This window comes from Plectropomus leopardus, chromosome 9, assembly GCF_026936395.1.
Source record: "Plectropomus leopardus strain MGB_pleo_1.0 chromosome 9, ASM2693639v1, whole genome shotgun sequence".
In the NCBI taxonomy this organism is placed as follows: Eukaryota; Metazoa; Chordata; class Actinopteri; order Perciformes; family Serranidae; genus Plectropomus; species Plectropomus leopardus.
In genome coordinates, this window is record NC_142184.1 from 20,587,982 (window position 1) to 20,606,931 (window position 18,950).

Consider the following 18,950-nt stretch of genomic DNA (forward strand, 5'->3'; position numbering starts at 1 on the left):
CTAAATAACAGAAACACCTCTTTGAAATACAATTCAACAGTTTCACAAACTAGATCTTTCAAAATGATCACATGTTGAATCCACCGAACACTAAAACTCTCATTCATGAAGGTAGGATTTACTGTGGGACTATGGCATCACACTGCATTAGTTTTGGCGAGGTGTTCCTAATAAACTGGCAACTGAGTGTGTAAAGTCTTTATAAAACAGGAGCTTTTGCTTGAGGAGATCAGTTAAGATTTGTCTTGCCTCTTTGCCTCTGCTTCAAAGACAGAAGCTCTCTCTCGGTCTCCTGCTGGGGATAAAGATTATTTTTCTCCAAATAAGATAAAGCTCACTGATCCTTCCGTTTGTTTAACAATTTCACGCTCCATCAACGTCTTACTTGGGCCAATGGATGACAAGTTGCTATTTTACATTTTATCACTAGGTGGCAACACTTCTGTCTATTTGCACCGCAACTGTAAACTGAGCTCACCAGTTGTTGTGTCCACTCTGTTACATACACTGTGGATCGCCAGGAGTCTGTGTTATTACCGAACTGACAGTAGTGTGAAAAAGCTGCAGGGAAACTTGGGATGCAAGAATCTCTGGCAGGCAGATTGTTCCACACAATTGGAAACATTAAGACAATTCTTGTTCTTTTCGTGCGATTTCTAGGAATCTGGCTCCTGGCTTGAGACTAGGAGTTACTCAGACACACGTGAAGAATTTTGGCTTTGCTCTCTGTTGAAATGATCCTCATTTAGCATAAAAACAAACCATTTATTATAGTTTCACGTGGTAAAACCCAACCATCTATTACTTTTCATCTTATTTCAGAGAATACCCCATCCACACAATCCTATTAAGAAATACCACTCTGGTCCTCAGAACCAGCAGCTGCAGGAGGAGGAGCACGTAGATGTTATACATCAGTCAGCAGTGACCTCCTGCTTACATATATTGTACAAATAATCCCAGCTCGCCTCTTTTTCCCTGATGCGGTCACAGGGACACATCCCATTGTAATGGCACTGGCCAATTTATCATGTGTCCACTTCTGTGGGAAAGTAACAAACTGTTTCCTCTGTTAAGAGTATTTGCATATTGAGCGAAGAAATCCTATGTGATGAGGCTCCTTTTTTAGATGTTCTAGGGAGTAAACAATCCCACACAATCATACAGTGTGTAGTGAAATGTGCAGGGAATTACTATGTGTGTACTTTGGCCTCTGCCAGTTGGCCGTCTTTAACCGTTTTACTCCCTCTCCATTCATGTCAGTTACTCGCTGTACAGAGATTTAGAATCAATCAACTTTTGTTTTGCTTTCTGTAAGAGGCTCCCAGCTCCGTGCCAGCTTTTTCTCATTGTGTTTTCCACTCACTGTTTATCTCACTGTACCTCACATCACTTCTCATCACTGTACATTAAGCTACACACTCTCTCAGCTGTCAGTCCTCACCTCTCAGTGTCCCCCTCCCTCTCTCCGGAGCTGCTGCTGCCTCCCCTCTGAGCCTCTGCTGGAGTCAGGCCATGAAACAGATGCACGGACATTTGTGGACGGAAGAAGATGTTGCAACGAATTACTGGCCATTTGACCTTTAGGGGCCACCATCAAGTCCTTATATGAACCTGTGAACAAGATAAGATAAATGTTAATAATACTACTGTACATCGAGGAAATTCCCTCATTACAGCAGCTCAAGAGATGAAAACAGATAAAAGTGTTTGAGTAATAAATTAAAAAAAAAAGATAAAAAAAAAAACATGAAAAAAATGAACAAGCATTTATAAACCTCAGCTTGCTCCACATCAAAAAAATGTATGGTATTTTATGGACAACATTCACAGACTGAGCACTACTCAGTGGATAAGACTGATGTTATCAAGAAAACTTGCATATTAAAGGCTCAACATGTGAATGACTAATTTCTGAGGAAATCACAGTTTCTGAGTTTTTATGCATTTTCTTTTTCTTTTTTAAGTCTTGTCACATTTAGCAATTATGACAATTAATATACTCCATTTTATAAAGCTTATCTTCCATTAACAGAATTTTCCCCCCTTTCTCTGCCTTTGTTCTGTATTAATGCAGCAATTTTATGTTATGTTATGTATTATACTGAAAAATCACTTGGAAAATTCAGTGCCACTTTTATTTTTCTTTAAAAAAGTATTTATTTGACCTTTGATCATTTTATGTTATGTTATATATTATAATGTATTGAAAAATCACTTTTGGAGATCCAGTTTATTTAAATTTATATTATATTAAATTATTTAGCCTTCTATTTCCAATTGAGATGAAAAGAAAACTGTTTTACAAGAGAGACCTGACCAAGATAGCAGCTGTGCACGATTAAAACATTTTAAAATTGAACATATACATACACACCATAAAAATGAAAATAAATTCATATAAAACAGGAGACAAGCTATTTAAGACAGTTGCCTCTCAAGAAAAACAACCACCTGCCTCCACCACCACATTCTTTGATGACCTTAATTTCATCAATGGATTTTAAAGTTTCTAATTTTAGATCATTTTGCAGATCATTCAATGCCTAAGGTGCATAGTAGGAAAATACACTTTTTCCTGAATTTGTCAGAACCCAGGGTACATTAAAAAGCAACCACTTGGCAAAACATAACTGCCAGAGCTAAGACAGAGAGATGTAAAGAGAAACCTGACGTTTAGTGTCTATTTGTGGGTACAGACATACAAATACTGATGTCTGTGAGTTGTTTATGTTGTCAAACCCACCAAATCATAAAGGATGCAGTGTGAGTAAGGGATTTGGCATTTGTAATTAAAAGTACAGAAGCATGATATAATGAATCAATGCTCCGTAAAATGGAGGAGGCTGCATACATATACAATATGTCATCGCAATCAATCACAGAGTGAAAAGCAGCTTCCACAAGTTTTTTCTTGGCACTGAAAGTATAACAAGAGCTTCTCTTTCCAGAAAAAGTGGCCCTGGTGGTGCAGATTATCCACAGAGCTCTAAATATTCCCTATGAAAGCGTTCACAGCCTGTGTTGATTATCTGGAGTAATGGGGATGCAAAAGAAATGTTGCTATGGAATCTTTTCATGTTTTGATACTATCTGCACCACAAACAAAATTGTAATCACCTCCATTGTATTAGCGTGCAGACTAACATGCAGACAGATGTCTGAAGTCTTTGCAGCACAAATTAAAGGGATAGTTCGGATTTTTTGAAGTGGGGCTGTATGGGGTACTTATCCAGCCCTTATCAATGTAGGGCTAGGCCTTATGGAGACAATCAAACAGCACAATATTTTTGACCAATAACCTCGATAATGACTAATGACCGAGTAAAGGCAACTAACAGAAGAAGAAAAGTCTGGTAAGTTCAGAAAATTACATCACTTTACTCTAATGCAGAAGACAACACTTATGATATTATGATATCCAAAATCTAAGACGATATTTAGTCTCATATCACAATATCAATTTAATATTGATATACTGCCAAGCCCTGTGTACAGTAGATGTCAGTCTGCACGCCCCCAGTTTGGAGAAGCAGGCTAGAATCCAACATGGAAGCTAAGCAATGCAGTGATGTGGAGGGGGTCAGCCACCTAAAAAAAAACACAAAACAAAACCTAAAAATCTGATCAACCTTCATGCCAGACATGATTTCCAGCAGGAAAATTAATCTTTTTTATTGCTCTCTTCAAAGCCAGACTCCGTTGAGAAAACAGTGATTTAGGTAGCTTTGTTGAGAGCATAGACGGGGAACTGAAGCCGTAAGGGTCTTTCTGTACGGAACAGGCTGTCGTATGGAAAAGTAAAACATTAAAAATACACTTAATATAGCGTACAACTATTCTGATATTAATTTTTTTGTTGGGACTTTTTTTTAATGTGGCTAAAATTAGTTTTGACTTTAGAAATAAATAAATGTTTTTTAAGGTGGATGAAATACATTTTGTTGCAGACCCCTCCACAGCAGTAGATTACTTTGTTTTCATGGCCGACTCCTGCCTGCCAAACTGGCGGCGTGCTGACAGACAACTACTCTATGTAATATACTGTCCGACTTCAAAATATAAAACACTGCGTAAAATTTTATTTTCAATATTTGGGTGAAAGTGATGTTTTAAATGTTCCATAAGTGTCCCTCCCTGCTGTGTGGTTTCTAGAATATAGTGAAGAACTACGCTTGACTGACAGAGTTGATAAAGTGAAATTCTGTGATATTTTACGTAATCTTCTGTACTTATCCCGTCATCCAAACAGCAGTCATTTTTTATATCCTGTACACTCATACAGACTTGTGTTATCTTTAAAGCACTCACTAAACTTGCCGCTGCTCACCTGCACCTCCTCCCTACCTCTCCTCACGTCTCTTTGAAGCATTACTTTAAATATTATTTAATCCTCCTTTCGAAGATAAATGCTAATCTGAAAGGTTGAGTCAAACCATGAGATATGACACTGATACAAAAGCATGAGGTTTTATTATGGGCCATTATTCTCATCTGCTCCTGATCATTTCAAGAGTCCTCCTCTCATTCTCTTTCTCTCTCTCTGTCACTATTTGACACACACACTATCAGTCCAGTGTAATCCAAGATCCAGTGGGTTATTTCCACCTCATACAAACATGCTCCCCCCTTCTCATGTTGATCAGCTCTGCTATGCTACGCAGTGCATTGCAGGTGATCATAATCAATCAACTTGCCTCTGATCAGGCTTTGCCGAGCACAGCTGCATCTAGTCAGCCGGCTCTGCTCTCTGTAAACGGGGCTTTTTTTTTTTTTCCCCCCACAGCTATGGCTTAGCTACATTAAGCTACGTCAGCGGTCAGCTATTCTCCATTACTTTGGGCCTGGCTGTGTGTGTTTGGCTTCCTGCGGTTGTCCTCTTGGCTCTCTCTTTACAGGGACTTCCAGTGTCTTCCTCAGCAGTGATGGCCTTAATCAGAGAAGAATTATGAACATAGGTGGGAGAAGTTAGTGGTGATGTTTGCTTGGCAGAAATTGATTGTAGAAAGGAGGTCGAGGGGGAAGGCATGCAGTGGACTGAGGGGGAGAGAGAGCTGGCTTGGCTGGAGGAGAAAGGGGAGAGCCAGGGGTAATGGGCTAATTGAGGGTGGGGAGGATGGAGAGGTTTTGGTTGGGAGGAGGAACAAAGTGATAAATAGCTGATATGGTTTGATAATTTAGGGAGTTGACTGAGCAGTTAGCTCTTAAAACACTTCATCACCTTCTTATCTTTCTGTGGAACGGAGCCAGTGAAGCATCTCCTGACTCCTGCCTGCCTCTTTATCAGGGGCTGCACACTGTTATTTTTTTTACAGGGCTGCTTTTAACACCTGAGGGTTACCACCTAGTGAGAGTGTACAATGCTTAAAGGGACAGTTCACTCCAGAATTGGAAAAAACCCAACAACTTTTACCTGTAGTGCTGTTCAATCTAGATTGTTTATGTTGGACATATTGGTGATTGTTGGAGCTAGAGCGCACTTGACTTGTGGTGCTCAAAGCGCCAAAAAACCCACATCTGAAAATATTTAACAGTAATGTCTCTTTACAGATTTTCGTTCCACCAAACTAAATCTGCGAACTGTATCGCCGCACAGAAGGAAGTATATCTACTTGTGGATCACGGGTTTATGCATGTGACAGCAAGTTATGTAAACATTTAACATACCCTCATACAACGGTTCATATGATTTATACGAATTAGCACCCCACTAATGATGTTACATAGTTAACCTACAGTTACATAGCTTAGGTTGAGGGAAGTAACAGTGGTGACCATGACCTTAAAATAACTCAAAGTTGACACAGTTCTGAAAATTGTTCCTCTGGCAAAAGCTTTGCATGAAAGCAGCATGTTTTGTGACCCATCAACCACCCAAAACTTAGTCCTTCCATGGACGGCTTCTGTGTTTACTCCCATCAACACGTTGGTCATACGATCACAGCCTTCCCATAAACATGGGTTAAACATGAATTACATGGAATGTGTGCGAATTTCAGTGTATTATTTTTCATAGGAAAATGTACAAACTGTGCATGACAACAGCCTAAAACATTGGTGGCAGCCTCCTTGGCTGAGCTGTAACATTGTCTGGCTTAGGTGGCAGTATTCGAACTATCAGCTGGAATAACAATAATGCTATATGTTATGCACATGTCCCTTTGCATGGTGACACTGTTGGTGGGTGTAGTTTGGTAGAAAGAAAATAGCTCCTGCATGAAGATTTTCACAACAAGGTCTGTGGATTATCTTTTTGTTCAATTCAAGAGAAGGACGACATCTCAATGGCTGATATCTCACTCAGCGACTCACAACAACAAAAAAAAAAACTAGACTGATAAATAGTACTACAGGTCACAAGACAAATATGCATTTCCATTTTAGGATGAACTCTCCCTTTAACACCACAGCTCTACAATATTCATTTTCTCCATTAGTTTGACTATTTCTATTGAAAGGCTGACTGCTGGTGCACCTTTAGAGCATGCATACTCTCAGCTGCTGGAGTTGTACTACCTTACATAAGGGCACTCCAAGGAGCATGTGCAGGCCGGCACGGTGCTTGAATTGGGGTCATGCAGTTAAGAGAGTCTTTCTTATTCTACGAATTTGACCACCCTGATAGCACTCTACTCCCTAAATAGATACTGGGGGCTCCCCCCTCTGACCTCATAGTTAAAACATACGGAAAAGAGGCACACATGCTCGTTACATGTGGCTCGAGCACTTAACATGCACCTTGTAAAAGAAATTTGTAAGTCTGTGGTGCATTCTATTTTATCCCCAGGCTCCGGGCATAGCTATGTGTGTGTACATACCAGTATGTATACGATTATATGCCTGCATATGTGTATATGTGTTATATATGTGTGCACATCTGCATATGCTTTTACTGCAGCCATGGTCTCAGCTCCAGGCAGAGAAACTGATTCCACCTGTCTTACATGAGCAAGCCCTTTACACGGCCCTGCCCTGGTATTTTGCCTTGTCAGAGGTCCAGCGTGGTTAAATGTTGCATGAGGGATGGGGGGGGGGGGTCAGCATGAGTGTAGGGTGCTTTATTGCATTGTGTCTAAAAAGAAACCTGTCTGTCTTGCTCACTTTTCCTTAACTACCTCACGCGCTTTTTATTTTTCCTCTCCAAAAGCAAAGAAAGCCTCCTGGCAAAGTGGGAGAGAGGGGAGCCTGTGAGCTATTTCTGTTTGGTTTTATGTTTATGATAAATTAGTGGGCTTGTGTTGCGAGCTCGGTCTTATGAGAACGTTGATATGTGTCTCTCATCAGAGAGAAACAGTAGGGTCACTGCAGCACTCTGGCCAGATGTATACTGGGGAGGAAGAAGGGGAAGGAGAGGTAAAAGCAGTGATTGATTATCTATTGATGGACTATTTGTTCCATCTGAAACCATTCTTCCATGCTTGCCAACATTTCCTCTGTTCTCTCTTTCTCAATCTCGCTCTCTCTGATCTTTCTATCTCTAATGTTATTAAATGTTTTACCATCTGTTGCCTTGCTGTGAGTTCAGGTGGCACTGCCAGAGTTACATTACATCAAGGCAAGCATGCTGCGCTCATGACAACCTGCATTACACTGCCCTGATGTCATCACAACTCTGCTCCCCTGAAATTGGAGCGTCTTGGCACTTTGACAACTCCGCAGTCCCCCCACCCCCCACCCCACTTTCCAGCTCTGTGTTTGCCAGTCAAAAAACAGTGTGTTCTCTTGGTTGCCAAAACAAAGCATATTTCCCAGCGACACTCATGTATTTCAATCTAATAAATCCCTTGAGTCCCATCCACGACCAGTGACTCAGCTCTGAGTGCTCTGTGAGCGGTTCACCTCCTCAACCTGGCCGGGACTATCTCCCACCTGCTGCCAGACACATGCTATTAAGAGAGTTAATATGTCATGCTAAAAGACGTGCGCAATCCCTCTAAAACTCCCAAAATGAGAAATGTGACATGTGAATTTTGTGTTTTCATATCACCTTAAATTCAAATCCTGGTCCATATCTTATACTTAGTATTAGATAAACACAATCTTAAAAAGTTTCTCATGTGTTCTCCCCTCCCTCTTTATTCCTCCACGACAGCGACAGCCATGGCTGTTTCTACCTGTCCCATTCTTGTGAACGCATTATCTCAAGAACACCTTAAGGGAACTGATAAGATATTGGTGGTCAAAGATCAAAGGTAAAGGTCACCAAGACCTTGCGTACGTCACACTCTCAAGACCACCGTGAGAAAATTTCTTCAGATTTGGCACAAACATTCACTTGGACTCAGTGATGAACTGATTAGATTTTGGTGGTCGGAGGTCAAAGATCAAGGTCTCTGTGACCTTGCAAAACACATTTTTGGCCAAAACTCTACTCTTATAGCAAACGATGATGATGTAACATGACACTTAACTGACATTTTATATCCAAAGGTCAAAAGTGAACTTCACTGTGACTTCATAATGTTCTTCAAAAACATTTTTTCTGGCCATTATTCAACGTCATAACTCAGGAGCAGAAGGAGAGACATTTGGTCAGATACTGAATTGGAGAAACTAATGTTGGGTGTCCACCTTAAAACTGTGCTGACTGTATAAATCCTCTGTGCTTCTGGGGCGAAGATGTGTGTGAAGCATCCATATTTCACAATTTTAGCTTCTTTGCAACAACATTTGAAACACTGTCAACTGTCATGGCTACATGTAATGTAAGTCTGGATAAATTTGAATGTAAACTGTAACTTCAATTTGACTCGTTCACAGAGGCATACAACCACAAGGCAGTAATTCTAGTTTCTGTCTCTTATAATCTGGCATTATTTCCTGTTTTCTACCCATTTTGAACCTTGTTTTGAATGTCTTAAGGGATAAGCAGACATTCACCCTGGGTGAAGCATCTCTGGAGTTTTGATGAAAACAGATTTCTACAAATCCACCAGAAAACACTGCTTTGATTATATATCTCTATTTACTGTGACAGCTCGGCAGGGCTCTTGTCTGCATGCAGCATTGCTCTTCATAAACGCTGTCTGGTTCCTGAATGTAATTTGATGTCTAGTGGGGGAGGGGGGAGAAATGCCATTGTTCTAACAAAACCTGAAGTGGGTGTCTGAGGCTCTGTGGCATACTGTGCCTATGTTAAAGGAACAGAGTATACAGTGTAGGGGGATTGAGTGTAATTTAGGGGTGAGGATTGTAGATTGCAAACAGCTGAAACTAGTGGTTAGAATTTCCCCAGCGTTTTCAAGAGGTTTTTACCTAAAGTCAAAATATCAGCAGAGGTCTCTTCCTCTCCAAAACAAACTAACCAGGTGATAGAAACTGGTAAAAACACTTAATAAAGCAGTTTCACACTACAAATCAGTGTTTCTCCAACACTGTGCAGCTCATTGCAGACAGGCTGCTGGCAAAGCACCTGCTAATGTGTGCTCACCTTTTTTTCTCTGGTAACTTCAGATCCCAATGTTCATGAGGTTTCTACCGGGAGCCAAATTATCTACCAGAGTCCGTATCTCTTCAAAACAAACAGACCAGGTGTTTTAAACCAGTAAAATGTTAATGTAAATCTTAAATGTTTAAAAAAGGGTTACCAATACTGCTCATTGGAAAGTTAGCTATGGTGGCTAAGTTTTAGGTTTGTCTGCTCTGGGCTACTGTAGAAACATGGCTATGCAACATGGACAAGGACCCGCTTCCTATGTAGATATAAAAGGCAAATTTTAAGGTAACAAAAACACAATTCTTATATTCTGGTGATTGTTCACTAAAGGAAACATAATTATTATTTTATATACAATTTCTGCCAATATATCCTCTTAAATCCTACACAAAAGAGCTTTAAGATAAACTTGTTTTGTGCTAATTAAAAAGGAGAGTATGACTTTCCACTGTCAGAGGTGTGAATTTGTGGCGTGCTCAAACCTGGCGAACCAACTGGGAGGCTGCAGGGAGGCACAGTGAGATTATTACTAGCAGCAAGTACACACCTGGCCTCCGGGCAGACTACTCAGTGACATACCTGATGTGACCCAGTGCAAAGCCACCTAAGACAAGGCAGTTATGAAAACACAGTGTAGCGATGACCTGCGTTCCATTTACTTTTATCTCGCCATCTTTGACCAGTCTGTGGGTAAATCCAGAGAGAATGAATCAGTAAGCCTTCTCTGTGTCTGGACCACTCTCAACTGATGTACTGCCATTAGGTTTTATCACTTACAGCATGCCTCTTGGTTGAATATTAAAACAGTTAACGGTGTTTATGTTTTTATTTCCAACCTTTATCCTGCTTTTGATAGTATCTGATGGAACAGCTTGGAGATTGGTGAAGGAATGAAGATAAGAGATAGAATAATGGATGCAGCCTTGTTTGGTGACATGCAGTATGTTGCCCTTGTATGTGCTTTATAAACTGATAAACAGACTGGCTTTTGAGATATATGTTTTTCAACATTCATAATCTCGAGAAAAAAAAAACTGCTGTTATTGGCCTTGGGGACAGAATTTCAGCACTTATACTATTTTGTTTTTATTACATTCTTTCGCCGCTGCTGACCTGATGTCTCTTTCAGCAACTCTTCAAGTTCACATACCTGCCTGGCCCCTTCGTTTTAACCACTTCAAAGCCCCTCCACTATCCTTATCCATGGCTTCCTATCATCCTATAGCCTAATCTAAGAAAAACAATGCACAGAGCCCAGCTGAAGACAGGCTATGTGTGCAGCATATGGCTTCATTTTTCAAATTTTGCTATGACCTCATGCTGTAATTTTCCAAGCAATTACTGTGTTGCACTTTTTTAAAGTTGCTGGTGTGAACAGTTAAGTTCGTGCACAGAATAAGCATTTATCTATTTTGCCATATCTCAGCTCCTGCACTAACTTCAGCTGCACACATTTTGTCTGCATGCTACTTACTGAGTGGTGTTCTGGCTCATTACTGCAGGCCAACAAACATTTCTTCCACACTCTCCTTGTGTGTCAGCACAAAAATATCAGTCATTAAATGATTACATAAAATCATGGAAAGAATTTGCAGACAAGCGATCTGTTTATGTTCCCCCTAAGGTGTTTTTATGATTTTGGTTAAAGAAAAGAGGGGGTAAACAGGAGGGAGTCCTTCCAGCAGGCAGGTGGAATAAAAAGAGTACTTCACTGCTGGAAAGATGGTCTTTCATAATGCTAAGCTGTTGTATTTAGTAGAGAGACGCAAATACTTTTGAAATAGGGGCTACATGACCAAAGAAAAACAAAGACTGTGGGACTTGTTTTCGCTCAAGAGGTAGAAAACCTGAATGCACTGCGCCGTTATGGACCAATACATGTTCTCCTTTACAGATACTAAGACTTCTGCATCACGGAACACGTTATTATTTTTTTTATTTTCGGCCACCAATGTTACCAGGTTTGAGCAGCCCAACTGGTGGCGCTCAGTTGCTGCACATGTAGAGAAACAGAGTTGTTTTTTCCACGATGTGTGCGGTTTTCATTTAAAACAAAAAAAAAAACAGTGAAAATGGTCTTTTGAGAATTATATTGACTCTACCAGCTTTTACTACAGTTTCAATTTCTTTATTTATCACAGACATGAGGAAATAAAAATTCAGCCATTTTACTCAACCTTTCCTGAATCTGTTTCAAAATAAAAGCCCTCTGTCAACAGAATCCCTTCAGCTGTTTACACAAGGCATTTTAATGTGAAACATTTGCAGTACCGTGTTGCTGACAATGCAGTAGCTTGCACGGCTTCATTAATGAGTGGAGTATGTGCTTTTAATTGTGTAAATACAGTAGTAATAATAGTAGGCAGCTCTGCAGCAGCACTGCAAAAACAAATGCTGCCAATGTCAACACACACTGCTCACACATGCAGTGTAGCCCGGGGCTAACCTCCAGTGCACGTGAAATGCACTGCATGCAAAACATCCTCAATACAGCCTGTACTGTATAAAGTTAATAGGAAGATGACAGTCTGTATTTTTGACGGTATTTAAAAATCACACCGTCTGGATTTCAAAAGACCCTGGTATGACGCAATATTGTGACGCCACCCATGCCTAATACAAAGTTGGTTGAAAATTGGCAAAGTATCCCTTTAAAGAGGCAGGAGAGAAACTGAGTGTGGGGTGACAGAGGGAGTCAGGCCAATCACAAAGCCCAAGCTCTGACGCTTTTCGTTCCCTGTCAACCCAATACATCACCGGCTCATTTTCCATGGAAATACGATACACAAATCCGCCCTAATCCCTGCTCTGTTTCACTAAACAACGCACAGAAGACACACAAAGACTGAATCCTAAAAATATCTCTCTGCGTGTCTTTCTTTACATCCTTGCCTTCAGTGTTATACATTCCCATATAGAAGTCATCAAAAGTAATCAAGACCTTTTGGTTTTACTTGGACTCGTCCTCAGGATGCCATCAATCATGAGAAAATGTTTAAACACCAACAACAAGTGACATTGTTTGTATTTATAACTATAGAATTACTCAGGCTAATTGCAGGCATGATGGCAAACACATGACTCTATGAGCCAGGGTGGGTTGTTTATGTTACTCTCTATATGACCTATTGTACTCAGGACATCCGCTGAAGAGCTGGGCAGAACGGGGGCCACCATGAGATGATTTACTTTGTGTGAGAGCTTTACCTCAGTCCTTAATGCAACAATTTGTACATTCTAACATAATATTCTTCAGTTACTTGTGAAACGTGGCAAACTTCAAAGAGATGGCGTTCAGTGCCTCAGAGGACTCCGTGTCCATCGTAGCAGGAAGGAAGAAGTGGGAAAGAGAACAGCTAGTCCACTGTCAGTCACCAGAAACTTGTCATCCATCCCATTTGGCTGCTTGATGTGGCGTCATTACTGCCCTGTCACAGCCTTGTCATCATAAACACAGGAGCCCAGACTAAGGGGGAGCAGATGGAGAAAGAGACAGAGCTCATGCTGCCATGCTGGGTTGCCAGTCCACTCAACTTATGCAAGGACTGTTACGCCGCTCGGCAGGACACAAACCGTTTGTTCCAACATCCCCAACTCCTAAGTCAAAGTGACACCTCTGTCCCAGGAGAGGAGGAGCAGAAAACTGGTGCACCGAGATCTTTTTATGGCCTGAATAGTCAAACTGTTGCTGCGTTTCCACAGCTTGCTCAGCCTCCTCTCCCTGGGAACTGTAGGGTCATGCTCCTTGAGAAGCTACGGGAACACCGCCATAAAAACACATTTTAGAATATACCTCACATTGGCACCATGCTCGATGTAAACCTTGAGTATCTGCAAACAGTTGATTGTGATTTCACCACTATAACAACTTAGCACAAAATTGCCTTACATGTGTGTCTAGACATGGTCTAACAAAGTTACTGTATCAGATTAGCACCCTCGGTCAAGCGGACACCCTGCGCCAGATCAGGTGTTAAGACTCATTTTACACATGAGAGGGCTTCATTAAACAAACACAAACTGGTAGACGCGCATGCGCATGACTTCATGTACACACTCACAAACACATGCAGAAACACCCCCATGAGTGAGGAAGACCTCTCAGCGAAGGCCACTAACCTGACACCTCTCAAACACACTATGGTGACTGACACACTTAATGTTTCATTGGCTGTAACAGGAGATGAACACCATCTTCCTGAACACCCTCTTTAATGTTTGCATGTTTGTTTGGGTATGCCACTGTGTGTTTGCGTCTGCTCCTGTCCTTTTTAATCACCAACATCACTTTTCCTACATTTCCTACCTGCTATTATCATGTCAGAGGTTTTCCAACAGATTGCTCCTTGAGGCAAAAACAAAACTTAGACTCCCTTTTCTACTCAAAAGTCTCTGATCTGTATTCTGTTTGGCTCTTCACATCCTTGCGACAACACCCCCTCCTTGCTTGTTGAATAATGACAACCAGTCTGACTTAACCAGCTCCTTAGTCTTGTAAACTCAGGAAACACTCAGATCTGCTCTAACGACTCACGGCAATTGTTCCCACATTATTTGAACCGTGCTTCAAAGCAGAGCAGAGTGTGTCTGCTGGAGATGGCTCATTTCCTGATAACAGCCTCATTACAACACATCTAGTTAAACGTACAAATATATAATTTCTGCTGCTAGGGGTCTCTCAATCAAAACGACAACAAAAGATGGAGCAATGCCGTCACTGCAGTTAGTTTCTCCCAATTAAGATTCTTTCAGTGTTCTTTAAAGGATTCACTTTAAAAAAAATTAAATGTTTCTAGGACACGGTTTGGCTCACCGTGGAGGGGCTGCTGGCCTAGCTCCTGCTAAAGTGCTCACCTTTTTTCTCTGACAACTTTAGATCCAGGAGGTTTTTACAGGAACTGACAACATACATACAGTCTTATGGTTTTAAAGATTTCATTTGGCCTCTTGCCTTTTCTACCGTGAAAGGGGAGCGAGAGGGCATGACATGCAGCAAAGGGCCACAGGTTGGAGCTGAACCTGTGGACGTCCTGTGAGGACACAGTCTCTGTGCATGGGGCACCAACTCTACCAGGTGAGCTACTGGACGCCCCCATCTTCAAGTTTATTGATCATGGTGAACAGTAGCATTAAAGGGGCCAGTACAGTTTAGTAAAACATGGATTTTCATCTTGGATGTTAATACAGTTGAGTAATTGTGGAGTTATTACTTGTGGGCACCTTTAATTTCCATTAATCACACCAGATTTGGTCCATTCTCTAATAAAATATTACCTCCACTGGTGTCTCTCAGTCCAAAGCAGCATGTAGCCAAAACCAGATTTATAATGCCTGCCACATGCAGGAGGTTTGCAGCTTTATGCTATGATAAATCACAACAAGGGAATAACTAGGAGCTTTAATACCCCCGCCCACCACCCACCCCCCCCCCCACACACACACACACACACTCAGCATAGGCCAGAAATTACTAAATTAAATTACATACAGCAACATATCATTGCATAACACTTAGTACATAATAGACGTAATGGTCCCACTTAAATTATAGCGTGGGGAAGCCCAGTATTTCAGTGTGGAAACCCACTCAGTGACACACTGATACGATCAATCAGATGAGGACTTACATTGACATGTAAACATACCACAAGAGGCTCTCTCTTTTCTCTCACTCCCCACACAGAGATCTATTCACCCCATGTCTCCACTCTCCCTCTTCCTCACTCCCTCTCTCTTCCTGGCTCACGCTCGGCTCTCTGCAGCCTCTGACACTGCACTCATTCAACCGCAGTCTACCTTTTTCCACCTCCGCAGATAAATAAACACCATCATCTTAATCATCATTAACACTATGACGTCAGCACTCTCATGCACGCAGAGCTGCACATGATAAGTAGGTATGTGGAAACATGCATGCTTTTGAGGCTGTATGCACCGGCACATATATACACACAAACACACACCTTGGGTTTAAAATATTCCTTTTCCACAGGGGAACACTGGTTTTTTGATGTGACATAAACAAATGCTCATTTTGACAGAAAGCACAACACCTTTTAAGGTGGCATGACAGTGTGTTTATATGTGTGGGATCACATTTGGGCTACAATCCATCTTCCACCTTCACTCTACATTAGGTGAAATATCAAGATGATTTCTAACCTGGACTTAGCTTGACTTAATATTTTTTATTATGCTTTTATTTGCTATAACCATAGAAATAGAATTATCATTATTTATGTGGTGATAACATGGAGTGGAGGACTGGCTTTTCTTCTACGGTTTCCTCTTTGTCTGACTTTGTATTTAAAGACTGAAATTGATACACCTCTATTGACACTGTTTTCTTCCCCCTGCCATAACTCTTCATCCAACTCATCCAGTTTGTGTAACACTGTCTTACTCAGTCCATCTTTTGGGGTTTCAGAGGGATGTTCCTGGATTCAGAGAGATCTGTTCAAACAAACAGCTGCAGCTCATCTGGTGGTTATCTCCAGTGGACTCTGCCGTCATTCTTCTCCTCACACACTACTGTTCCTGATTGTTAAAAATCTGCACTGCCTCAAGATCTGCAGGTACACATGGCCAGGGAAACCTGCTATAGGCGGCCTCACAGCAAAACTGAGCTAATGGGCTCCTATTGACCCCCTAGTCCTCCCACTCTCTGTGCATTGTGTATATACCCTCCCTTTCGTCTGCAAGTATCAATCAAGTGCAGAGCACACTGCTGACTGCACATGACAGCTTGATTATATTTTGCCTGGAGCACCAGAAACCAACTATTAGTCCTTTGCTGTTAGAATAACATCTGACCTGTTTGCTGTGTGTTATATAGGAATATGCACTATGAAAGCATAAACTTAAAAGGTCCTCTAAAAGAAGATAGCACCTAAATATTTGGTTATACTATATCTGTATGTATACAAAATATATGGAAAGCAAAAGAACAAAACAAAGCCACAGATATCCAAAGCCTATAACATAGATTCAATAGTGCATTAACGCTCACCTGAAGCCTGTGGGCAAAATCTGGCCAACAATGGGGTGGTGGATGCGTCAGGTTGCCCATCATCAATTTTCTAAATCACAATGAAAAAAAAAAAGATTCAAACAGGATTTTTTTCAATGCTTAAAAGGCATCAAAATAGATCTTGTTTATCAAAAAGGAGGTCCGTTCTGATTATTTAATCAATTAATTAATTAATTAAGTTGAGTATCCCAGCAACAGAGCATGTGGTATTCAAAGAAAAATTAAATTCAATTAAGTTTAAGCACAACTTTGACATTTCGAGAATACCCTTATTTGCTCTCTGCTAGAGATTTAGATGAGAAGATTGATACCACTCTAATGTTGTTGTTTTTTTTTTACTACCACCAGCAGCAGGCTAGCTTAGCATAAAGATGAGATTCTAGAAATGTTCTCAGATCCTAGAAAAGACCTAAAATCCTGTATATGTCTCAAAAGTATAGGAATGTCTTAAAACCCGAGAAATGTCCTAAAATCCTAGAAACATGTGTGGGGCTGCTGCGACTAGCCCCTGGCCTCTTGTCATTTTGCTTAAGTGGCAAAGCAAGTTGAATATACCTGCTGCAGACTTAGGCTGGGCTATATTTAACCAACAACTCCATGAAAGTGAACTCAATACTCTCATCAAACTCTCCCAAAATGTAAATAAGCATCTAACGCAAAAAGTCAAAGTATTCCTTCCCTACTGAAAAAAACCCCCCAAAAAACAGCTTATGCTTTAGCTGGTCAAAGCTGGTCCTGGATTGTCCTGACCCAGTTCTTGCTGGTCTTTGATGGTTTGACATGCTGGTGTGACCAGCTCTGCACATCTCTCTGCACATCTTATCTTTATGCATAACACATGACAGAAGACCTAACTGATTTATGCCCTTTGCTTTTCATACTTCCCCCTCATGACACTGTCATTTCACCATACTCAAGGACAGTGATTTGGCTTCAGTTTTATGGACATCAATGAATAAACCAGCTAGAGTGACCATCACAAACTGGTATGGCCAGCTAAGCCGTCAAAAAGTAGGCAAAAACACACCTTCACCTGCTCAAAAGGCTGATCAACCAGCTTTAACATCTCAGACTGGTCAAGCTGGGATTTTTTCAGCAGAGTTTCATTAGTAAACTACAAATACCATGAAAAACAGACATCTTATGCATAAACGAAACCATGACACAGAAGGGAAACACAACATACCGGTGTGTCCACTGTGGTTGCAATAATTTGGCCTGGTTTCATAGAGATACGTGAAATAGACACATTGTATTAACGACGCATTTGTGCAGTTACGCAGGTTGAACCCGCGCGCAGAAATAACAACGAGACAATCGGAAGTGGACGAAACGAAGTCGGACTACTTATTTAAAAAAAACTCAGGTTATGGCAGACGGAGAGAGACTGAGACCAAAAGAACTATCTGACTAAATACCGAGGCCTGCAACAGCCGCTCACACCGGGACACAGAGACACCGAGCATAGGTACACACGGAGAGCTAATTAGACTAACAGACACAGCTGGAGGAGGCGGGGACCGGAAGAAGGAGGGAAACACAAGGATAGGTTTAAAATGGAGACAACGAGGGTGTGGTAGGCAACACTGGGTCGGAGCAAGGAGACTAATCCTTTTTTTTCTCTCTTTTTCGTTTTTTTCAGTCATTCCATACGTGGTTCAAGTATATATATACCAATTCAGTTATGTAGGCTAACAAATAGCAAATAGGACAATGCAAAATAAACATAAGAAAAACAAAAATACAAAACAAAGCCAAAGCCATGCAGGACAAACTAGATATGACTACTGACATATATACATAGGGGTATTGACATTATGACAGTAATTCAAAATATCAAACAAAAATGTTAAACGAATTTCAAATGTTTTTTTCAGCTCTGCTATCTTTTTTTTTAGTCTGTGTAATGTTTTGATGTAGCTAATGTTCTATTTCTATTTTGAATTCTCGTATTTGGGGTTTCTTTTGAGTCCAGTTATGTTTATAAATGTAATATTTCCCATAAGAAATAAACCTAAAATTAGTTGGCATGGGAAACACATGTTTATACTGCCAAAGCAAGCGTGACTTAAAAACAAAGCTGTATTTACACATTAAGTTAATATCTACTAGAATGGTGATACTCAACTTGCTTTGGTCGGTGGCCCCTTTTGCAAAATGACAGGAGGACAAGGGCCAGTCGCAGGAGCCCCATACATGTTTCTAGGATTTTAGGACGTTTCTAGGATTATGGGACATATCTACAAAAATGTGATTTCTGTACATTAAAATACATAAGCATAAAAAAAACACTGATCCAACTTGACCCATGGATGTGCCCATGCATAGGTAATGTAAACAAATATGCAAATGTTGGTGTGAATGCTGCATCCACTGCTGCGCGTAAACACACACACATGCACACACACACACACACACACACACACACACACACACACACACACACACTTTGCAGGTTGTAAGTCCAGATCCAGTGGGGAGTAT

General features: G+C 40.9%; 1 long non-coding RNA gene across 1 annotated transcript; it reads right to left on the reverse strand.

Annotated features, from left to right (window-relative positions):
* Positions 1-1,425: 1,425 nt before the first annotated feature.
* On the reverse strand, positions 1,426-17,976 carry LOC148188734 (uncharacterized). Its single transcript, XR_015777339.1, has 3 exons — positions 17,653-17,976; positions 16,446-16,515; positions 1,426-1,614 (listed from the first exon to the last, which is right to left on the reverse strand). It is a non-coding gene; the product is annotated as an uncharacterized LOC148188734 (long non-coding RNA).
* Positions 17,977-18,950: the final 974 nt, after the last annotated feature.